The 22287-nt window shown below is 49.9% G+C and overlaps 1 protein-coding gene across 1 annotated transcript in view; it reads right to left on the bottom strand.

Moving 5' to 3' along the window:
* Positions 1-22287, bottom strand: part of ano8b (anoctamin 8b) — a gene marked incomplete at its 5' end in the record, with an annotated part of 202263 nt that overhangs the window by 62980 nt on the left and 116996 nt on the right. The gene's annotated exons all lie outside the window — the stretch shown is intronic.

Below are 22287 nucleotides of genomic sequence, written 5' to 3'. Positions count from 1 at the left end.
GTCTAAATCACTCGTTACCGCACTGATTGGAGAGGGAGAAAATGGCGAACACACAGAGAGAGTTGTCATGACCGGCAAATCAAGGGTGGATGTGAGTAGAGAGAACACGCTGCGTTTTATCTGTTTTGGAAGGAGGACCCTGCTGTGTATGATCTGTTTTGGAAGGAGGACCCTACTGTGTGCTACTACTGACTGTCTGAGAACCCGCCTCTGTGTACCGAACCTCACTACTGGACCTCGACCATGATACTGTACTGTGGACGGGAGTCTGCTGTGTGCATTAACCCCTTCCTTCCAGCAATAAAACATTTCCTTTCTCTGGTTGTGGACCTTGAATTTATGGTTTTCAGTCTCATATCCCTCCTAGTTACACACAGTCCTCATATCCCTCCTAGTTACACACAGTCCTCATATCCCTCCTAGTTACACACAGTCCTCATATCCCTCCTAGTTACACACAGTCCTCATATCCCTCCTAGTTACACACAGTCCTCATATCCCTCCTAGTTACACACAGTCCTCATATCCCTCATAGTTACACACATTCCTCATATCCCTCCTAGTTACACACAGTCCTCATATCCTCAGTTACACACAGTCCTCATATCCCTCCTAGTTACACACAGTCCTCATATCCCTCCTAGTTACACACAGTCCTCATATCCCTCCTAGTTACACACAGTCCTCATATCCCTCCTAGTTAGACACAGTCCTCATATCCTCAGTTACACACAGTCCTCATATCCTCAGTTACACACAGTCTCCTACACATGTATTTCATTAGAGAGGTCAGAGTGCAGGGTCGCCTGCAGTGCATCGCCCCTGGAGCAGTCTGGGGGTTCGGTGCCTTGCTCAAGGGGCGTTTAGTCAGAGACTCATGGTTTTTGAGAGCCCTTTGAGAAATGCTCAGTCAGCAAAACCAGATGCGCGAACACACACACGCACACACACACTGACACACACACACACACACACACACACACACACACACACACACACACACACACACACACACACACAGACAGATACAGCAACCAATAAAATGCACGGAACAGCTGAGCAGTGAGTATACATAACCCCCCCCATCTCTATATCTCCTCATCTATACTATGATTAAAATTACCCCCAGGGAGGGATTTACAAAAGAAAAAAGAGAGAGAGAACCAACAAACGACACCACGGAGTCGGTCTGGAGCAGAGGGTACCCGGGGTGAACCAGTCAGTGTTTATCCACACGTTAACCTTCTCTAAGCCCTTCAAACGGGCCACAGCATGACTTCCTAGAGGCAGGGGAGCAGCAGCCATCACACGGCGTGCCGCACCGGCATTACTAATCGCGATTCGGCGTGGAAAAGCCACGGGGATGGATGTAATAGCTGTGCAATAGCTGAACGGTAATGCTATGGTAATGTGTTGAAATATAGCCAAAAAACAACAACACAGAATAACAGAGATCTTCTCAGGCTTATAGATAAACAAATCGTAATTAATCATAATTCCACAACACAGTATGAGTGGAACATTAAAAGCTTAGCCTGTAAAACTAAGAGAGGAATTACAAAAATGGCGTACTTCATTTTCGTATCATAGCTTCATAGAGGTTTATATATTATGAAGGTTTGGTCACTGATTTTCAGAAGTAAACAGCCTATAACCACTGAGACCTACGTAAAGCAGCCTGTTTGTTTTACTGTTGTTTTTTTCCAACATTTTGAGAGTCAAAATGAGTCAGACAAGAAGATTGTGTTAGTTTTGGAGTTGTTGAAAGCTCTATTACTTCAATTTTGAGGCCTAGGCTAGCTACTACTGTTTCCAGTCCTTGTGCTAAGCTAGGCTAGCTACTCCCTACTGCTTCCAGTCCTTGTGCTAAGCTAGGCTTAGACCTGGACCTCTCTCTGGGGCTATGCCCGTCGCCTACTGGACACACAGAAATGGAACTCTTATGAATCTTCTTGTCTGACTCTGGGGAAGATGGCAAATATGTATTTCCTTTAACATTGACTCCCATCAAATCAAACCTCCTTCCCATTAAATCATGTCCAAAATGGCCTGTATCATTCATCACTTAGAGCACAAGCAAGTAAGCCAAACTTTTCCTCAGTGTAATTTCATTGGTAGCCTACTTACTGTAAATGACTTCAGGATGTTTGAAATATTGGATGGATAGGCTAGACCTGGCCTGGGAACTGGGTAGTAGTTGTGATTCTCTCTCACATTTGATAAGTTTCGTTTTTGACATCCAGCTAGAACAGTCAGGAGGATGGACTGAGCCCGATCATTTCCCTCAATCATTTGAACTAGCCAAACGTTAGTTAAAGGGACATGACCGGTTAGCCTTCGGGAGAGGTGTTAGTTGGACAATGCTTAAGCTAACCGGTCATGTCCGCTTCCTTTCATTGTGCTAACTAAGCTAGGCTAACATGCAGCCAGATAGCTTCCTACTGAACACACAGAGAGGAAACGAAAGGTTATCCTATAACCTAGTTATATGAATACTGGCAGAGCGTCTCGCTCTTGCCATTATGAGATAACTCTTATCTCCTAGCACCTACTGTGCTCATGAACAAACTATTTGCACCCATGCACGTGCCCAGGCCACGCCCCAGCGCCCTCCTATAAGACGCCGGACATGGTCACACTCTACCTTACTCGGAATTTATTTTTCCAACATTGAAAACCCAACCAAGGGACCTCAGGGCGCTGAGAGCGAGACGCTCTGCCAGTATTCATATAACTAGGTTATAGGATAACCTTTCGTTATATTATCATACTGTCATCGCGTCTCGCTCTTGCCATTATGAGATATGGGGCCTGGGACCGCCTGGGAGACAGAACCCCCAGTTATGTCCATGAGGTAAAACTTAACGAAGGGACCCGGGGAGGACCAGGAGGCCCAGCACAGATGTCCTCCACTGAGGCCCCCCCTAACAAGGCGGCAGAAGCTTTGCAGAAGCCCTGACACCCCCAGGGGGGACCTGTCCAGCCAACGTGTAGCAAAGGGCAATGCCCTCGCACAACCAATGTGACAGGCACTGCTTGGACAGTGCCTTACCTGCGCAAGGGCCACCGTAACAAACAACAGTTGATCGGCAGCCCTGAGATCCTGCGTCCGACTGAGGCAAACCCCCAAGCACGGACAGGACACGACAGATGAAGGCTCGCCTCTAACCCACTAGCGTGAGGAGGCGGATGAAACGCCTGAATCACAATATCCCTGGAGCGAAAAGAGCTCCGGATATTCTTTGGCACGAAGACGGGATTAGGCCTCAGAGTCGCACCGCTATTGGCCCGAATACAGACACTCAGGCCGCACCGAGAGAGCACACAGCTCACCCACGTGTTTAGCGGAGGTGATGGCCAAAAAGAACGCGGTCTTCAAGACAGCAGATCCAATGGCGCCTGCTCAAGAGGCTCAAACGGGGCCTCCGACAACCGGCCCAGGACCAGTTGGAGGTCCCACTCAGAGACAGAGAACGTTCCACAGGCTTGAGACGCAGAGCGCCAAGCAGGAACGTCCCACGACAGTAGGGGTGGGAATCACCAGTTTCATCATGATACGATACGATATCGATTCTTTGGACAACGATACGATATTTGCCGATATCACAAAGTCTCTCACGATACAATACGATTAGATTAGATTCAGGTGCCTGCAATCGATATGAGATGATATCATATGCCCATTTAACACAATCAGTAACATTTAGATCAACTAAAAAAAGGTAACGAAAATATCATTTGACATTTGTATTTTTGAGCTCTTCCAGACATTTAAAGGAAAATCAATCTATTGTTTTTAATACAAATAGACCTCCTGTTCACTGTAAAGTGCCACGTTTTGATATATTGAGCTTTAAACTTTAAGCTCCATTTTTTGGAACTCAAAACTCAACCTAAAACCCCTCCCTACCTCCCTCTCCCAAACCGTTCCTACAACAATTTGTTGATGTTGCATGATCATGTATAGGCCTACATTTATTATGTATTATATTGTTTATGTTTAAATAACATTTAAACATCAAACTCCTCTGACCTCATCTGGTCTTTCCAAAGACACGCGCACACACACAGAAAGGGAGAATGCTATGCTGTAACGTCTACACACACGGAGCTACTGCTGTTGTTCTTGGGCGGATATGAGACTCGCCACAGGATTTTCAAAATAAGAGTATCGATATGAATCGATCTTATTACATTGCATCGATCCGATTCGATCATTGATAATTACATCGATGTATCGATCTGGATCGATGTATCGTCCCACCCCTACACGACAGGGTGGCTGAACAACGTTCTGACCCCACACTCGACCATACGCCACTCCCCAGCGTAAGCGGACGGAGGAAGAGCGCGCACGTACCGGATAGCGTTAACCACAGAATAGTCAAGACGCATCCCCACCAGATTCACACTGTCAGCAGCCAAGCCTAGAGGCTGCCCCAGAACAGGAAGGCAGAACAGCAGGGCTGTACGTAAACTTTTTTTGCACATAGCACTGGTGCTACAGAGGTTGATAGTTTTGTAGCACAGGCCAAAATCTTGTAGCACGAGTATAAAACGTCTCTAAAATCTCTAAAAACAACCACAAGTAGTGCAGTTCATTACTTAAATAGGTATGTGACTGGCAAGGGACATGAATCTTGCATACAGGGCACACAAAATCCAAACTTTAACAAGAAATGCTTTCAGACAAATTCTTTCTTTATTTGCCCATAATGTAAAAAAAACAAAAACAAGGACATAACCATATAACCGATATGAAGCAGTCCGAGACCAGGCAGCGCTGGTGTGGACTCAGATTACAGGGAAAGCTAGAAACCAACCTAGAAACACCTAGAAACCAACATAACAAATAGATATAATGCATAGAAACACCTGTACATATTTGTGGAACCAAATAAATAAATGTATTATTATTATTATTATTATTATTATTATAATTATTCGTGTGTGTGTGTGCGTGTGTGTGTGTGTGTGCACTGCACACGTGTCACAGTTCCAGCATCATGTCTGCTGGCCACTTTTTCAGATCCACACACACACACACACACACACACACACACACACACACACACACTATTGCATTAATCAGAAGTACAAGGAACTCTGCATGAATGAAAAGTGCTTTATAAATAAAATGAATTATTATTATTATTACCTTATTTGCATATTGTCTCGTTATTAGATAGATAGATAGATAGATAGATTGATTGATAGATATATAATTAATACTTTATTGATCCCGGAGGGGAATTTAAGTAGCCATACGATGGAGTTCTTTTTACAGAGTAAAATTAGCGGCTTAAATTTAGTGAACAGCATTTCTTCCTTGGCGATGCAATATGCCACATTCATCTTAAGCTTTACCTCGCGGAGATCAGCATCATCCGCTCTGGTCGTCTGTTTACTCAGCGAGTGCAAGAGGGTGCCGGCCCGCTCAGGGGTTTGTTTAGCGTTGAAGGCATCCCGGGCAAGAATGTGTCGATGGGACGTATTGTGTTTATTAATGTTATCCCTTTTTAGGATATTGTTACCCGCGACATAGGGATTCTCTGATCGGATCTTTTCCGGAGTCTCCCGGCACCAGTGACAGAATAATAATAGCTGCGCTTCCTCATTAAAAAATATCCACGGAAAATCATTTTCCCACTCTGCGTTATATCTGTACATCTTGTTAATCTTCTCCTTTTGTCTCGTTTCTATTAATGGTGGTCCCTCTCGGGCTCGTTTGGGGTTTTGATCTTGTACTTCTTTTGTTGGATTTAATACCCTAAAAAAGCGCTTCATCTTGTCGAAGTCACCCAGTCACTGTACATTGAGCTCGCAACTTAGTCGCGGGGATATTGTTCGCTAGGGATTATGGGATTTGGTGTTTGATTATGGACTCTACGCGAGACGGGACATTGTTTTTAATCGCACGAGACTACAAGTACCAAGTGGATAGCGTGGCGCCGTGGTCCATTCAATTTACCGTCACACTTTCTTTTTTTTTGCTTGCGCCACGGGCCATCGCACCAGTGCTACTGAAGTTAATTCATTCATCGCACAGACTGACGTCAGTGTCGCACGTGCAACATATATGTCGCACTGTACAGCCCTGCAGAACAGAGTTCCGTGTGCCTGAGAGAGGGCCCGCGGTGACCACGGAACAGGCCACGGCGGGGCCACCAAGAGCTGAATCAGGGTCGGGGACCAGACAGCTGAGGCCCGACCCGGCACGACCAAGTCCCGCGCTCCCGACGTACCCACCCCAACAGCTGAGCTATTAGGTGTAAGGGGGGGAAAGCGTACAGAATCCCGGACGGCCACGGAATCGGTCCCAGACCTGCCCAACTATGTCTGGACGTAGTCCCCACTCGTCAGGGTGAGGACCACCCCGCGACATCACACCTGCACCCACATTCACCCTGCCGGGGATGTGGAGAGCCCTCAAGCAGAGCAGATGGAGAACGCCCATAGCCAGAGCCCGACCGCCGCCCGGTGCAGACGGGGGGAGCGCACTCCTCCCTGTCCGACAATATACAACGCTGACGTTGTGTTGTCCGTCCTGACCAAAACACGCTTGCCCATCACAAGGTGGTCGAGCCGTTTGAGGACCAGAAGGACTGCCTTCAATCCCAACACATTGAATGTAGCGCAGACCGGGCAGCATGGCAGCTGCCCCCTACTGCGTTGGTCCGACACGTCCTCCCCCCCATCGCATGAGGGAGGCGTCGGTGAAGACCGTGACGTGTGACAGCCTGCTGCCCAAGGGGACCCCGCAGGTGAGGGCACCAGACCCTCCCCAGAAGATGAGGTCCCCCAGTACTGACATGGGAACCTTCAGCCGCTTCCATATGTCTCACACCGGGTCCATTTCCATACTGGAAAAAACAACCTCTGCATCCTCCCCATGAAGAGGAGGCCAAGAGGGACCCCAGCAGCAGGCGCATCACGGACAGCGCCGTAACCGTCCTAGGACGGAACCTCCCGAGCGCACCGAGAACCCAACCACTCGCCGCCGCTCCGAGAGGGATGCCCATATAGACCTTGAGCTTAGAAAAAGCCCAAGTACTCCACCCGTTGACTGGGAAGAGGAGAACTCTACTTCCAGTCTACAGCTAAACCCAGGCTGCTGAGACACCACCTGCCTGGTATGAGACCTGGCGATCTACCCTAACCGGCCAAGGACCAGAACGTCATCCAGGGCAGAATACAATTCGTAACCCCCGACGACGCAAAGGCCCCAGCGCGGTCTCCATGCACTTGGTGAAGATGCGGGGAGCCAGAGAGTAGCCGAACGGCAGCCTCTGGTACTCGTACGCTAAGCCCTGCAAAGGAAGCGTAGGTAAGCCCTAGGATGGAAGATCGGGATGCGAATACGCATCCTACAGGTCTATGGAGGAGAACCAGGCCCCCACCTGACAGCGTCTAACAGGTGGGAGACGGTCAACATTCTGAACCTTCCATGGGACCTTCCATGATAATCCAAAGCGCACCCGCCGCCACTTGGCGCTGGTCCGCCAGGAACCATAGATAGGCGGCTCGGTCCCACCCGCTGTGCGTTGCCAACCCTGGACCCGCCAACCGCGCGAGCAGGGTGTCTCGCGGAGTCGGGATATCGGACCCTGACACTACCAACGAGGCAATCGCACCCAAGGGGGGACCCCGACAGAAAGGGCCGGTTTGATACGGGGGAAGCTGACATCACACTGGGTGACAAAAGCTCCCCCACTGAACACCTCCCCGGCATGGATTGTTGAGGAACTGTTCTACAGCTGGACATGCAAGGCGTGAGGTCCCCACACTGCCCGATAGGGTGGGTTCCTACACACCGTAGCCCTGCAGTGATATTACTACCACCCAAATCATGCGCGCCTGCCTGACCACCGCCGGACTTCCGGCCGTGGGAGGCACTAACGTGATACCCGGCCTGGTGAGGGCGGGCTGGGGGAACTCGCGCTGCGACCCCAAGGGCCTCGAGCTCCCCCGCTGACAACCTTTGTTGTTGACAGACACAACACCAGGCTCACCAAACACAGACGCAGAACGTGTGGCGTGGGAGCCGCTTGACAGCACAACATTCTCACGGACAGACCCAGGCCTAGCCAGCAACTGGGTGTCAGCCCCTGTCCCCATGAGAAGCGAAACGTGGGGCCGCTTGCGCTTCATTGAAGGCACGCGGCCCGCAGCCAAAGGAAACAAATCAGAGCCCTTATCCCGCTGGTGTTGGGGGGGGGAGTGACCGGAGAGCGAGCTAGACACAGCTAGATGGCGACGGTTTTTTAGGGCGTGCTCATCTAATGTAGCCGATCCCTCGGCCGCCAAGGCTGTGGGCCTTGCGATCACCTGTTTTCTTTGTGTCCAGGGTACCTCAGGCGGGGGAAACATGGGCGTTGGTTGAGGGCTTCGCCACAGCCGCTGGCGAGGCCGCGCCCTCACCTCTGGCTGCGCAGTGTGAGGCGGTGTGGGGCCTAGGTCAAATACCGCCCGCTCTCCTGGGGAAAGTCCCTCTGCCGAGAGGGGAGCCCTGAGGAGGGAAAAAACTTCTCTCCTCCTCAAGGGGAGACTGATCCAACCAAGATGTCTGTAAACAACCGTTGACAGCATCCTAGCCCTCCCTGCGGTTATAGCTTGCGGCTAGGTCAAAAGCTAATAACCTCAAAACCTTGCGCGATGTTTCGACGTCGGCTGGCCCTAAGGCCCCACCACCCGACAACATTTTTGACAGAAAAAACAGCAATTCGAACAATGTTGCTAGTCGCTGCTAATTCTATACCGCGGCAGTATATGCTTTAACAGCTCACCAGCCACCTGCCGGGCCGACTCGCCTCATGGCGTCGGCCGGGCGGGACACCGTTCCACCATGTCAGAGGCAAAGGACTGATGCCACCTGCTTCACAAGCACGGAGCACCAGTGGTGGCTGCAGACAAAAGACTACTATTAGTGAAGCACTGTCTCACTAGTAGGCATGCAGCAACCTCCACTTTGGTGTGCACCCATGAAGGGGTAAATGAATAAATGAACGAAAACTACACTAACACACCGCAGAATGGGCTAGTCCATACACACACATGTTAAGGGGATGCAGACCAGAGAAAAACACCAGTCCCGCACACAATTCATAGATTCACAAAAAGCACACCAGCTCTAGGCCTCAGCCCATCCACCCATGAAAATGGTAAACAAGCCCCCGTCAAAACTCCCAACATTAGACACCGATTGACCGTCAGCATGAATGGTTAACTTAAGAGGAGGGAAGATCTTTTAGTAAAGTCAGCCCTCGGCGGGGAACAAGAACGGAGACCCAGCATTGTAGCATTAGCATTAGCCGTGCGCACTAGGATAGCTGGGAAAACACCCAAAACAGAGTCATGACGACCATGTTTTCCCAAATATCCTGCCCCTCGCGCCAATACACGACTCGGCTGTCTCACAGGACAACGAGCAGTATCACAAATGCTAGCATTAATGCCTGGCAGCGCAGGCCCTACCTGTGCGTGACCTAGCCCGACAGCTAGCCGCCGTGCGACGTCCCTCGATCCACTGTCACGAGACGAGGGAAACCCCAGGACAGGCCCGATGCGCTGTTTAGGATGTGCTGAGAAGATTCCAGGGGCTGGTGAATCTCCAGCAAAAACCCAACATTGTGTAATTTCTCTCTGCATTTCATAACAACTAGTTCATGGAGTGCACTGCAGCGTCCATGTTGGAAACAAAAAAAGAGGAAGGTGGAGTGTGACCATGTCCGGCGTCTTATAGGAGGATGCTGGGGCGTGGCCTGGTCACGTGCATGGGTGCAAATTGTTTGTTCATGAGCACAGTAGGTGCTAGGAGATAAGAGTTATCTCATAATGGCAAGAGCGAGACGCGATGACAGTATGATAATATAACTGGTATCTATTGTCTTGTCTCTCTCTGGAGAAGACAATAAGCTAACTAACATTTCCCAAAAGGTTGGTGTGTTCCTTTAAAAACGAACTGGATAGTTGATGATAATAAATATCTCACTTCATTTAACAGAAATAGTCATTAAGTCTGTTATAAGCTATTCTCCCTCTCTCTTGTGTGTGTGTGTGTGTGTGTGTGTGTGTGTGTGTGTCTGGCAAAAGGAATATATTGATTTACAAATATATCATCTTTTTTTATAATCTTATCTCCTGTGCTGGCACAAGCACTACCGTAGCGTGGAGTGGAGAGATAAAACATAATACATATAATAACACAAGATATTGTAGTGGGCACTTACATGGGCACTTACCTGGACGGGACATAATCCACCTACACTGTCACTTTAAGGACACGGGGCATCCGGGGTATCTAGAGCGGCCATATTAACGCTTGACTTTGTTTGTTGTGGTATCCATGGCTATGCTATTAAATGATGCGCACTGATGTGTGGTCAAAGAAACTTCACTCTCTTTGGTCGTGATTTCCCGTCTCCTACATTGGTGAACCTGACGTTCTTGGACGCTTTCGAGAACGATTGAACAATGGAACAGGCAGTCGCGCTGAAGTTTATGGAAGCAGCAGTTGCGCTGAAATTGCCAGAGTTCTGGGAAACGCAAGCTACTGCATGGTTTGTGCAGGCGGAGGCGCAGTTTGCAATAAAGAAAATAACGGAGGATGACACTAAGTACTATCACGTTGTCGCTGTGCTGGGGACTAACACGGCAGCCAGAGTGGTGAGTCTACTCACAAACCCTCCGGCGCACGATAAATATGGCACGCTGAAGGCACACTTGTTGAAGTGTTTTGAACTGTCTGAGGTGGAACGAGCTAACCGGCTGTTTTCATTGCAAGGTCTGGGCGACAGTAAACCGTCCGAGCTTATGGATAGGATGTTGGCGTTGATGGGAGAACATGAGCCCAACCATTTTCTCTTCCGACAGCTGTTCTTGCGCCAGTTACCGGCTCAGGTAAGGGCTGCCTTGGCCAACACAACAATAAATGACTGCCGTATGTTAGCCGCGGAGGCGGATAAGTTCTTTTTGGCCAGCCAGCAGCAACACTGTACGGCCGTGTTCTATCATGACCAACCCTCTACCTCTCACCATGGGGATTATACCGTCGCTGCTGCGGTGGCAGCCCCTCGCCAGCGAGGGAGAGACACTGGCTGGTGTTTCTTTCACACAAAGTATGGAGCCAGGGCTAACCAATGCCGTCCCCCATGTACTTACAAGGGGCCGGGAAACGCCCGGGCCGGCGCTCAACAGTGGCCATGAGCGTTGGTGGGGCCGGCAGGCTACTGTTTATTCGGGACAACATCTCAGGCAGGCGTTTCATGTGCGACACAGGGGCACAGAGAAGCGTGCTGCCTGCGTCAAGGGTGGACACCCTGGCCGACGGGCATGGGCTCCCTATGGAAGCTGCCAATGGTACTACGATCCGCACGTATGGCAGTAGGCTAGTGGAGTTGTGTTTTGGTGACCGGCGGTTTAGCTGGAACTTCATTACTGCTGATGTGTCTGTGCCCCTGCTGGGTGCTGATTTTCTGTGTGCCTATGGATTGTTGGTGGATGTCAGGAACAATCGATTGATCGACGCCACCACCTTTTGTTCATTTGAATGTACTGTCGGGGCAGCGCCTCCTGTGGGTTTGTCTAACATGTTGTCTGTTACAGATGAGTTTCACCAGCTGCTAGCTGAGTTCCCTGTCCTTACCCAGCCCACGTTCTCGTCCTCCACCAGTAAGCACGGTGTGGAGCATCACATCGCTACGGCAGGTGCGCCAGTCTACTCCCGGGCTCGGCGCCTAGATCCTGCCAAGCTGGCCGTGGCCAAGGCAGAGTTTTCCAACATGGAGAACCTGGGTATTATCCGTCGTTCTGACAGCCCATGGGCCTCACCCCTTCACATTGTCCCCAAGGCTGCCGGCGGGTGGCGCCCGTGTGGCGATTACCGCCGCCTTAACGAGGTAACCACACCGGACCGATACCCGGTTCCACATATTCAGGATTTTTCCACCCACCTGGCCCGGAAGCTCATATTTTCAAAAATAGATTTAGTTCGAGGTTACCACCAGGTGCCGGTCCACCCAGCGGACATCCCTAAGACGGCGGTGATTACTCCCTTTGGTTTGTTTGAGTTCTTGCGCATGCCATTTGGGCTTAAAAACGCAGCACAGACATTCCAGCGCTTGATGGACTCTGTGTTACGGGACCTGCCTTTTTTGTTTGTCTACCTAGATGACATCTTAGTCGCCAGTACCACCAAGGCAGAGCACTTGTCCCATCTCAGGACCCTTTTCCACCGACTCAGTCAGCATGGGCTCATAATTAACCCAGCTAAATGTCAGTTTGGGCTGTCTAGGATCGATTTCCTCTGGCACCACGTCACCAAAGATGGGGCAGTTCCCCTCCCATCTAAGGTTGACGCCATAGCACATTTTCCACTGCCACCCACCATCAAGGCTCTGCAAGAGTTCCTTGGCATGGTAAATTTTTACCATCGGTTTGTCCCCCGGGCTGCTCAGCTAATGTGACCTCTTTACGAGGCTCTCAGGGGTAAAATCGCCAAACATGTGGTGGACTGGACGGACGAGAGACGCAAGGCGTTTGTCGATACTAAAACCGCCCTGGCCAATGCAACCAGGCTGGCACACCCACTTCCCAACGCCCCTGTTGCCATCACCACTGATGCTTCAGACTATGCTGTTGGAGCGGTATACGAGCAGTGGGTGAGTGGGGCTTGGCAGCCACTGGCGTTTTTTAGCCGACAGCTTCGTCCTAATGAGTGCAAATATAGCACTTTTGATAGGGAGCTCCTCGCCCTCTATCTGGCCGTGCGGCATTTCCGTTCCCTGCTGGAGGCTCGTTCGTTCACGGCATTTGTAGACCACAAGCCACTCACTTTTGCTATGGCTAAAGTAAGTGAGCCATGGTCTGCCCGTCAGCAGAGGCACCTGTCATATATCTCAGAGTTTACCACGGATATTCAGCATGTCGCAGGCAGGGACAATCTAGTGGCAGACTGTCTCTCTCGGGCCTTGATCGGGGCCGTCCATGTTGGTTTAGACTATGCACGCATGGCCTCAGACCAGGTTTCCGACCTGGACGTTCAGGCCTACAGGACGGCCATCACAGCACTCAGGCTGGAGGATGTGGCATTTAATGAGGCTAACGGCACACTCCTGTGCGACGTTTCCACGGGGCGGCCGCGACCCCAGGGGGTCCCACGGTAGCTCATATGCCGGCTCCAGTTGTTCGGAGCCGTTATGGTCGGGAGGTCCGTCTACCGACCCGTTTTGTGAGTTAGTAGGGTGAATTCTGGGGGGACATATGTAGTGGGCACTTACATGGGCACTTACCTGGACGGGACATAATCCACCTACACTGTCACTTTAAGGACACGGGGCATCCGGGGTATCTAGAGCGGCCATATTAACGCTTGACTTTGTTTGTTGTGGTATCCATGGCTATGCTATTAAATGATGCGCACTGATGTGTGGTCAAAGAAACTTCACTCTCTTTGGTCGTGATTTCCCGTCTCCTACAATATACTAATATATACAACTTTTTATTTTTATTTTTTTCTCTCTCTCTTTTTAAAATCTAAAGCCAAAAAGTTGTTCCCTGTTTTTACCGGCATTGTATGTAATGATAAACAATGTCATAGTAACTGGTGGGTGTTATATTATTTCAAGATAATAAAATAGCTATAATGAGTCAATAGATAAAAAGCCGTAATGGCATGTAGGTTACTTATGTTACTCATGTACAGTAGGCATCCACACTACACAGCATTTACAGACAAATAAACCTACTCTGGGTATTCAGTAGATGGTGTCAGAGCGGCAACTACCCATGTGACCTAAGGATAGTAGTACCGCACTTGAAAAACATGTAAATAATTTAGATTGAATACACGAGAACCCTATATTATGCCACAGAGTCAAAGTGTTCCCCAGTTAAAGGCTCATGGGTCAAATCCACTCCCCCCTGAGGAAGTGACGCAGTAACTAAACACCCATTGAGAGTAATTCTATCCTCGCACTGGAAACAGACATGCAGGGTGATCGATTCACAGAGCCAATTTGAAGTCATAACCAGGGGTGTGGTGGGGGGGCGCATGGGAGCATGCATTTCCAAATGATGTAGACACTATTTATAATCAGTAGTCAGTAGGGGTGTAAAGGTACACAGAAGCCACGGTTCGGTACGTACCTCGGTATTGGGGTCACGGTTCGGTACGAGTTTGGTACAACAGAAAACAAATATTTATAATAATTATTATTAATATAATTTTTTAAATTTTAAATTTTATTTAAAAAAAATATATTTATATATTATATTTATGATAATTATTATTATTAAATAGAATAATTTTCTATAGGCTTGCCGTGGTAGTCAGTGATACTGGTGTCATTCTGTGTTCAGGCATCCACTTGCCTACTGCCCCTTTAACAACTTATCCTTGCTAAGTTTCACTTTCACTTCTAGAGAGAATTTAACTTCACGACGAGACTGAATACTAGAGAACAGATGACATATTACAACAATGGCAGAGGATTATTTGGATTTAAACACAGTGGAGCTCAGATGATCTGTCCGGAAAAGTATGTTTCTTTCTTTTTATGTTTCTGAGCTGTGCCTGTGAGTCCGGCAGGGATGATTGTTGATGTGTTTGTTGGCGCGCGTGTGTGTGTCGGCGACACGTGTGTGTTTCTTTCCATTAGTTTCATTTGGTTAACGTTATTGGGTGAACAAGAAAACGCAGCTGTTCCAATGTAAATGTGCCTTTCTCCGTGCACTTTCGCCGCTCTGAACTGAAGTCGGGGACTCGGTGTGCCGCGCGCTGTTCTCGCACGGACCTCGCGAGTGCCTGCATGTGGGTGTGTTTGCGCTGTGGGGCGTATTCTCCTTATGGCTGCTCGTACCGCACTGTGACGGCCGTACCGTAAATTCGCGAGACGAATACACGTACCGTTACACCCCTAGTAGTCAGACAGTAGGTGCTCTCCCCCAACTTTCAAAAATAGAGCTACAAAGACGGTCGTACCCCGTTCCCTCTGCCGGGAACATCGTAGACATGTCCAGATCAAAGGAAGAGCAGTGTGGGAGTGTGTGTCCCCCCGTCAATGAATAATTGGAGTGGGCTGCTGCCAACCTGTGTAAAATAACTTTATTAGTAATTGGTTCCAGTGGAGGGTTTTAGTGTCATGCTGTTTTGCGGACCGTCTGGGGAAGGAGGTCCGCACCTTGGAGTGCACATGGGGGACTAGGGGTTTTTACTGAGTTTTATTAAGACTTTTATCCAGCTTTATTGTTTATCAAGTTTTATATTGAGTTTATTTCGTTTAACACTTGAGTTAAGGAGCCTTTTGTAAAATCTTTAACATGAATCAACTTAAAGTGACCAACTACAGCCCCCAGATAACGGAGCTCAGCAAAGCAAAATAGGGCCAGGGATCACACTGACTGGTAGGCAGCTGTTTATGTTCCTACACATTGGTTTGCATGTGAACTTGAATTTGAATGTGCATATGCAGGACTCTCGCATATATAGAGCATACGCGCATATATGTGGCATGTTCATGCATGCTCACATGTATGCACTTACCTGGGATTGATTGTTTTTAAAGACAGAGAAACAAGCGTGTGTGTGTGTGTGTGTTAAGGCTGAGCCCGAACCCTGTTTTTAGGGTTCGAACGTTCGCCATGGTTTATCGAACGAACGTTCGAACGTTCGTTTTTTGTAATTTTTTTAATAAAAAAAATTTTGTATTACATTTTTTTTTTTTATGTAATTTTTTTTTTTGTATTATAGATCCTAGTAGTCACGTAAGGGGCTAGATAAACAAAGGCATTCGTTTTGTGGCATTAACGTTATATAGTTAGTGTTACACGTTCAATAACAGGTATTCACTCTTGGTCGACGGGAAGGAGAGAGGCGCGCGCCTCAGCTCCTTCCACCGTCTACCTCGGAATGGGGGACGGCAGAGAGACACACCGGCGCGGGGGTCCCGCCGGGCTCTCAACACGCCTGCCGCCTCGGCCAGAGTTGTTTCCAACGCAACCACCTCCCGCCATGAAGCTCGCGCTCCGTGGCCGAAAAAGGCTGGTATTCATTAATGATCCTTCCGCAGGTTCACCTATGGAAACCTTGTTACGACTTTTACTTCCTTGGTGGGGAGCTAACGCTACGTTAATGCTTCTCGCAAGCAGATCAATGGCGGCATTGCCGGAAGTAAAAAAAATAATAAACGCTTGCCGATTGGTGGTAACAGCAGAGGCGGGTGCAAGCGGTGTGACGTAATTGGCAGAATCGCCTGTCATTCAATCAAAATTGTTCTATTGCATTGGTTGAGACTAGAGCTCTGGTTGAGTATCCAGCAACAGCCCGGCAGAGACCATACTGGTTGAGCCGAGCGACTCGGGGGACGCGCCGCTTCACATCGCCTCACCGTCGTTGCGCCTGCTTTATTTTTTTTCACCGAACGTTCGAACCCATTAATTAAAGTCCGAATGTCAGCATAACGAACGAACGTTCGAACGTTCGAACGTTCGGGCTCAGCCTTAGTGTGTGTGTGTGTATGTGTGGTCCTGTTCCTCAAGGGACTCTCCGCACGGATGAGGGATGAGTTCGCCGTGCGTGAGATCCCTGAGCAGCTGGAAACGCTCATCAACACCGCCATATGGATGGACAACCGACATCGGGAGAGAGAGAGGGAGCGTGAAGATACTACCCAGGTACGTGTCCTTTCTCCTCCCGTTGTTGATACTTTCCCGCATTACACGAGTGGGCCACTGGGTGATGAATCCATGCAGCTTGGGGCGATGTCGCTCTCAGACGACGAGCGGCGGCGCTTCATCGAGGAGCGACGCTGCTTCCGGAGCGGCCGCACCGGTCATCGTTTCGGCAGCTGTCGGGAACAGGCTGGCTCAACTCGGCGCCAGTCGGGAAGAGGAGGTGCTCGAGAGGGCCTCGAGAGGGCGCCAGCAGGTGGGCTCACCCCAGCACTACCATCAGACACACGTACATTTCTGGAGGTGGCGGTTAACTGTGGGGGTAACGTAGGGCTGGGCGATAAAACGATAACGATAACTATCGCGATAAATTATTTCCTCGAAATAAACATGAAACGTGGTCGCAAAGTTTCGATATATCGATTTTCCAAGCTTGGATATGAGCACACGCACTAACAACCAATCAGTGAAGGAGATGGCCGACAGCGGAAGGAGACGTAGAGAGGTAGGACTCAAGACAAGTAGTAAACAAGGCTGGCTAGGATAATTAGCTTGCACGGCGCTATTTTATAGTTTACGTGCCGTGTGGGTGTGTGGCGTGAATTCTGAGGCCACGGTTATAGTAGTGTGGGGTATACAGTGGACGTCGTTGCAATGTATTGGGGCGGAACAGAGTATTTTAGGGTCATATTTAGTACATTGTCATGGGATACACCGCTTGGAAACAAGGCTGGCTAAGATAATTAGCTTGCACGGCGCGGCTATTTTATAGTTTACGTGCCGAGTGGGTGTGTGGCGTGAATTTTGAGGCCACGGTTATAGTAGTGTGGGGTATACGGTGGACGTCGTTGCAATGTATTGGGGCGGAACAGAGTATTTTAGGGTCATATTTAGTACATTGTCATGGGATACACCGCTTGGAAACAAGGCTGGCTAGGATAATTAGCTTGCACAGCGCGGCTATTTTATAGTTTACGTGCCGAGTGGGTGTGTGGCGTGAATTCTGAGGCCACGGTTATAGTAGTGTGGGGTATACGGTGGACGTCGTTGCAATGTATTTGGGCGGAACAGAGTATTTTAGGGTCATATTTAGTACATTGTCATGGGATACACCGCTTGGAAACAAGGCTGGCTAGGATAATTAGCTTGCACGGCGCGGCTATTTTATAGTTTACGTGCCGAGTGGGTGTGTGGCGTGAATTCTGAGGCCACGGTTATAGTAGTGTGGGGTATACGGTGGACGTCGTTGCAATGTATTGGGGCGGAACAGAGTATTTTAGGGTCATATTTAGTACATTGTCATGGGATACACCGCTTGGAAACAAGGCTGGCTAGGATAATTAGCTTGCACAGCACGGCTATTTTATAGTTTACGTGCCGAGTGGGTGTGTGGCGTGAATTCTGAGGCCACGGTTATAGTAGTGTGGGGTATGCGGTGGACGTCGTTGCAATGTATTGGGGCGGAACGGAGTATTTTAGGGTCATATTTAGTACATTGTCATGGGATACACTGCTTGCTCTGGCTAACTGCTAACGTGCGCGGACTGATGACGACATCAACTCGAGACATTCGCAGCAGCAAAACAAGTCTATTAATAGCCCGTCCATCGGCGCCGGGCATAAGAAGTTAATTAAACTTGACAGACATTATATCGACGATAATTATCGATATCGAGTTATATGAAAATAATTTTATAATTTTATCGCGATAACGTTTTTGGCCATATCGCCCAGCCCTAGGGTAACGTTAGGGGAACGAAGGCTCTCATTGACTCAGGGGCGGCGGGCAATTTCATTCACTTGGGGTTGGTGAGAGAATGGGGAATCCCGGTAGAAGAGTTGGGGGTTCCTATTCCGGTCTACGCCCTGGACGGTCAGCTCCTGGGCAGTGGGAGCGTCACTCAACGCACTGTTCCTATACACATCCGGGTGGCGGGTGGGAGTGGGTTCAATTATTTGTCATTGTCTCCCCCTATTCTGTAATGGTGTTGGGTCATCCCTGGTTGTCTTCATGTATACGTAATATTAATTGGAGCATGGGCAAGCTCTCAACGGAGGTCGACGTGAAGTCGGTCGTCGGCGAGAGTTTGTCCACTCCCTTGTCTCCCTCCCTCTCTTCTCTTTTTTTCTCCTTCTTCTCTCCAGGATGGTGGGGAGCGTCGCAGATTCTGTTCCACCCTCTAATCCCGATTTGATAGGGGTTCCTGAGATCTATTGGGAACTGGCGGACGTTTTTAGCAAAACGCGTGCTAAAGCACTACCGCCTCATAGATCATACGACTGTCCCATTAATCTCCTATCCGGTACCTCCCGCGTCGCGGGCGAATGTTCTCTCTCTCACGCCCCGAGACCTTGGCCATGAACACCTACATTGAGGAGGCATTGCTTGCGGGGCACATACGTCCTTCCACATCCCCGGCCGGCGCTGGTTTCTTCTTTGTTGATAAAAAAGATGGGGATCAGCGTCTGTGCATTGATTATAGGGGATTGAATGACGTTTCCATCAAGAACCGATATCCTTTACCTCTCATGGACACGGCCTTTGAGTGCTTACAGGGGGCGCAGGTCTTTTCTAAACTTGACTTACGTAATGCATACAATCTGGTCAGGATTAGAGAAGGAGACGAGTGGAAGACTGCATTTAATACGCCTAATGGTCACTATGAGTATTTGGTCATGCCCTTTGGTTTGGCTAATGCTCCGGCAGTCTTCCAAGCCCTGGTTAACGACGTGCTGCGAGACTTGATTGGGGTGTCGGTGTTTGTTTACCTAGATGATATCCTCATTTTTTCTCGAGATATGGTGCAACACCAACTGCATGTTCGGGAGGTGCTAGACCGTCTCCTCAAGCATCAACTATTCGTTAAGGCCGAGAAGTGTGTGTTTCACACTGATACCGTTTCCTTCCTGGGCTTTGTGTTGACGAAGGGTGATCTACGCATGGATTCGGCCAAGGTGAGTGCAGTCTTGGACTGGCCACGGCCTTCGTCGCTCAAGGGGTTACAAAGTTTTTTGGGCTTTGCAAATTTTTACAGGCGCTTTATTCGCAACTTTAGCGCCTTAGCCAATCCGTTAACAGCTCTCACTAAGGCCTCTCTCCCTGGCTTTGAATGGTCGCCTAGGGCAGAGTCGGCCTTCTGCAATCTCAAACGTCGGCTTACATCCGCTCCTGTATTGATCCGCCACGATGCGGAGGTTCCGTTCATTGTGAAGGTGGATGCCTCTGACATCGCAGTGGGGGGGGTGCTCTCTCAGAGGTGCTTAAAGGATGGGAAAGTGCACCCGTGTGCTTTTTTTTCTCGCCGTCTGTCACCAGCCGAGCGCAACTACGACGTGGGTAATTGGGAGTTGTTCGCTATCAAATTGGCACTGGAGGAATAGAGACATTGGTTGGAGGGGGCGGCACATCCTTTCATTGTTTGGACCGATCACAAGAACTTGGCTTACATCCAAGGGGCTAAACGCCTTAACGCTCGCCAGGCCAGGTGGGCGTTATTCTTCACACGATTTCGATTTACCTATAGGCCCGGGTCCAAGAATATCAAACCCGACGCGTTATCGCGCCAGTTTGATCTTCCTGGTCGGGAGGAGCAGCCCATCCCATTATTCCACCGGCCTTGATTTTGGCACCTGTGTCTTGGGGCATAGATAAGGTGGTAAGGTCGGCGCTGACGCGGGAACCCGATCCTGGCGGGGGCCCTCCGGGGCGGTCGTATGTGCCCAAGGCGGCACGCTCACGTTTGCTGCAGTGGGCACATGCCTCATCCCTCACCAGCCACCCTGGGGCCACCAGGACCCTGGAATTTATCCGTAGGAGGTTCTGGTGGCCGACAGTGGAGGGGGATACGCGTTCCTTTGTGGCGGCCTGCGCGATGTGCGCGTGCAGTAAGACCTCTCGCCGTGCACCAGCAGGTCTCCTCCGGCCGCTTCCTATTCCTAAACGGCCCTGGTCGCACATATCCCTGGACTTTATTTCTGGCCTCCCCCTTTCGGACGGGTTCACCGCCATTTTGGTGGTGGTGGACCGGTTCTCTAAGGCGGCTCACTTTGTTCCTCTCCCCAAGCTTCCATCGGCCCGAGAGACTGCTGATCTGGTGATACAGCATGTCTTTCGGGTCCACGGGCTTCCGGTGGATATCATGTCGGACCGGGGTCCTCAGTTCGCTTCCAGGTTCTGGAAGGCGTTTGCCGCCGGTCCCGGCGCCTCCGTCAGCCTTTCGTCTGGGTTTCATCCGCAGTCCAACGGGCAGACGGAGCGCGTCAACCAGGACCTGGAGGGGGTCTTGAGATGTTACGTTGCTGGTTGCCCGGCAACGTGGAGTAGGAGGTTGGCATGGGCTGAGTACGCGCATAATACCCTCCTCTCCTCCTCTACCGGTATGTCTCCCTTTCAGTGTCAGTATGGTTTTCAACCTCCTCTGTTTCCCGAGCAGGAGCAGGAGGCGGAGGTGCCCTCGGCCCAGGCACACGTGGCTCGCTGCCGCAGGACGTGGAAGCGGGTCCGGGTGGCACTGCAGAAGGTTTCGGTTAGTACCCAGCGGCAGGCTAACCGCAAGCGTCGTCCGGCTCCGGTTTACCGTCCTGGGCAGCAGGTTTGGCTTTCCACCCGGGATCTCCCTCTCCGGGTGGAATCCAGGAAGCTGGCTCCTCACTTTATAGGGCCCTTTAAAGTGGTACGTCGGGTGAATCCTGTGGCTTACAGGCTACGGCTTCCGAGCTCTATGAGGGTTCATCCGACGTTTCATGTGTCCCTGTTGAAGCCGTTCCTCTCATCGCCCTTGGCCCCGCCACTGCCCAAGGTTCCTCCGCCTCGGTTTATTGGTGGTCAGCCCATTTACACGGTGCGGAGGATACTGGGTTGTAAACGGAGGAGTAGGGGGTTTCTGTTCTTGGTGGATTGGGAGGGGTACGGGATAGAAGAGCGTTCTTGGGTGCCTCAAAGGGATATTTTAGATCCCAGCCTGATCGTTGATTTCCGGCGGCTGAATCCCGAGGCCTGTCATCTGTCACCTGACTGCTGTCACTTGTTTTTCCCTGTCATTTAGTGCTGTCACGTAGGGGTTGGCTTCTGATTGGCTGTCACGGGGGTGTGTGTGGAATGTTGGTATTTGGTGGCTATTTAACATTCCTTTCCTCTGCTTGTCATTCGTCAGGTCTTCACTATAGGCGTTCGGAGATAACGCGGCCGGTTCCAGTTCTGGACCACCACTAAGCTCCATTATCTATTCTCTCGTTCCTTTGCCTTTGGCATAGTATCCTAGTATTACTCTTTGTGTTCTTTACTATTAAAGTCGAACCTGTTCAAGAGTATACCTTCTCCGTCTCTGTGATTGCCTACAACAATTGGAACTCACCTACCTCCATCCTGACAGCGGGGTGTGACATACTGTATATTTTAGTTGATGAAATATTTTTGTTGACTAAATATCTTAGTTGATGAAATATTTTTTCATTTCAGTGTCACAGTATGACATCGATCTCCAAAATAACAAAAAAAATAAAAACAATTAAAAGAAGGAGCCGCAGGTTGCCGACCCCTGGTCTAGTTCAAACAGTGTCTATCCTGATCCCTTTCTGTCCTGACTCGCTCTGAGGGGGAGGAGCTCTTGCAGAACAATC

The sequence above is a fragment of the Notolepis coatsorum genome, assembly GCF_963971535.1.
Source record: "Notolepis coatsorum genome assembly, chromosome: 3".
NCBI classification, from domain to species: domain Eukaryota; kingdom Metazoa; phylum Chordata; class Actinopteri; order Aulopiformes; family Paralepididae; genus Notolepis; species Notolepis coatsorum.
Note: the sequence above shows the minus strand (reverse complement) of the source record. Positions and strands in the feature narration are given on the sequence as shown.